This window comes from Mesoplodon bidens, assembly GCF_964165515.1.
Source record: "Mesoplodon bidens genome assembly, chromosome: 1".
NCBI lineage: Eukaryota > Metazoa > Chordata > Mammalia > Artiodactyla > Ziphiidae > Mesoplodon > Mesoplodon bidens.
In genome coordinates, this window is record NC_138176.1 from 210,872,429 (window position 1) to 210,875,166 (window position 2,738).

At 46.1% G+C, this 2,738-nt stretch overlaps 1 pseudogene across 1 annotated transcript; it reads right to left on the minus strand.

Annotated features, from left to right (window-relative positions):
- Nucleotides 1-2,027: 2,027 nt before the first annotated feature.
- LOC308605613 (brain and acute leukemia cytoplasmic protein-like) lies at nt 2,028-2,430 on the minus strand (annotated as a pseudogene). Its single transcript has one exon. The product of its transcript is annotated as a brain and acute leukemia cytoplasmic protein-like (transcript).
- Between the last annotated feature and the right edge of the window lie 308 nt (nt 2,431-2,738).

The following is a 2,738-nucleotide window of genomic DNA, read 5'->3' on the forward strand; positions in this document are numbered from 1 at the left end:
TAGAGTAAAAAATTGATATTACTGTTAATGTACTAATCTGATTCCCCATTACCCTGATAAGGAGGATTTCAATCCTCTTTTAAGGTGTACTGCACATGCCATCTGCTACATGAAATCCAACTTGGACCTGCTTCTGCTCTTTGCTTCTCTCACCTCACCTCATGTTTGTCTCCTCCAGTCAACTTCTCAAAGGCCCTTATTGCAGCATGCCATCCAGGCCACTATGTGACACTATTTCACCCTAGTTCCAGATGTTTTCCACTTCTGAGGTGGTCACTCTGCTGCTCTGAACCAGCAAAATCACCACCTGCCACTGCCACACTATGATTCCATCCAAGATATAGCTGGTAAATATTCTCAAACACTAAGATATAAGGGTTGCTCAGCCATCTAATGGTGAAAGAAAAGAAAAAGAGAAGAGAATAAAGGAAAAGAAAAGGAAAGGAAAGAAAGAAAAGTAAGGCCCCTTTCCCTCTCTGTTATGCTATGTTAATATAGCATAGTTGTTTGTAGGATTTTTGTTTATTGTGAATAAAGCTGATATCAATATTCACATACAAATCTATGTGGAAATATCTTTTTACTTCTCTTGGAAAAATTCTTAGGAATGCGATAGTGCTTCATAAGGCAGATACATATTTAATATTTTAAGAAACTGTCTTAAAGTTTTATGAAGAGGTTATTCCACTTCTACATTTTGAAAAGTGGTATATGAGATTTTCAGTTGCTTCACACCCATTCCAGCACTTGGTACTGTCATTACTTATTTTAGTCACTTTAATGAATGGATAGTGATAACTTTTGTTGTTGTTGTTGTTGTTTTTTCTGATAAACATGGAGTTTATTGGTATAATTCAGTACAACTTTAGTCCTTCCTTTCCCAATCCCAGGCATGTTAACAGTCATTTAAAGATCATGCTACATTACTTTGGAGGAAAATAATCCACCTTAGCATGTATAAAGAAATGCTAGAAAATTTTATTCCTACTGATTTTTTTTTTTTTTTTTACTGCCTCAGCTACTGATTTCTAACACAGTGCATGTGGATCTAATGTCTATGTGAATGCACACCAACTAGTTACTGACTTTTTAAAGCAATTCCTTTGCAGATACCAAATGACACAGTCCTGGGCTGTGCAGAGAGGCCAAAGGGAATCCAACATGTTCCAGATTTTCTCCCTCTTGTGAGCCTGGTCTTTGAATAACAGCTGCAGATGGCCTTATTCGAGAGAGAAAACACTCAAGAACACAAGCAAAGGGAAGTGGAAAGCTGGAAAAATGCAATGTCTGCTGAGCCCTGAGGGCTCCGAGGTGACCACTACCGTGATATTATGGTTCAGAGGCTGGCGTGGACCCCGACCTGGGGGGATGCTGAATTAGATGAGAGAGAAATGGGTGTGACTGTATCACAGAGGCCTCCCTGGAACACACCTTGGGTGTTGGTGGGGTTAGGTTGTGTAAAACTGGATCTGAATCTGTCTCATCCTGAGCTAAGGAAACAAGAATAACAGAGTTTTCCTGTTTCTTGATTCCTCATACATGTGGGTTTAGAGCTTGGTGAAAGCCAACTTTTAAGTGAACACGGTAAGCTTTGTGATGGTGGTATATCAAAAAGGAAGAATGAAGGAATAAGCCTGCCTGAAGCAGTGCACAGGAGCATGGCCAGGAGAGCTCAGAACCGACTGTGAGTCTTTCAGCCAGGAACCTACCCCTGCTACTTTTCCGTTTCCTAAACTGGCCCGTGGCTTTTGCTCGCCACTTTTCCATCAGACCACACTTCAGGAGTTGCAAGAAGCAAACTGAACATACATTTGCAGTTTGTTACCCTGTGGGAGTATTATGCCAATACATGTACGTGATAAATAAGAGGCTGAGAACGTCCCAACAGGCTAAGACAGTCTCCCAAGGCACTCAGCAGCGTTCCCACACAGCAAGGGCCACCCACGCCTTCAAGGTTCCCCAATGGGGTCCAGGATGTGAAGGGCACCAAAGAAGTCCCTCTGCCCTTCAACTGGCTGAACACTCTGCTAGGTGCCGCACTTCTTTGGGATTCTTCGACTTCTGTCCACCTGTTGGATGCTGTCTGCGACATTAACGGTGACTTCTTTTGCAGACGTCCGCTTTTAGCCTCTGTGGTCTGGAGGCCATTCTGTTTCTGGGTCAGGGGGCCTAAGCTGAGGCCCTGGGGATTTGGGCACTAGGTCCCGCAGCTCATCTTCTCTGGGTTGGATATTCCACTTGGGGCTGTCGATCAGGGCACGCCGTTGCCATCTTCCAGCACACCTGCGTGCAGGCCACCCGCCTCAGGGCCGCTGTCTCGGGCGGCGCGTTGGAGTCGGTGTAGGTGAGCCATGTGGACTCCGTCCCGCAAGCCCAGCTCTCCTAGTAGCGGGGCTCAATGGCATCCACCCGGCTCCCGCCGCAGCCCATTCTCCCGTGCTGCTGGCGCGCTCGGCAGCCGCTCGGTTCGCGGTTCCAGCGGCGGCTCAGCCTGGCCGGCGAGGAGGAGGAGGCGGCATCGCGTGCCTCGACCGGCCTGTCCGCGCTGCAGCCACTTGCACAGCTCCCGTGGCGCCCGCCGTCCTCTCCGCCGCTGATAACTCTTTATGATTTACATAAATGACCTTTACAACCTTACGCTAAGTATCTTCTCATGAGCCTATTGGCCAAATATTTTCCTTTGTGAAATCTGTTCAAATCTTTGTGTCCATTATCATTGGCTTAATTGTTCTTATTAT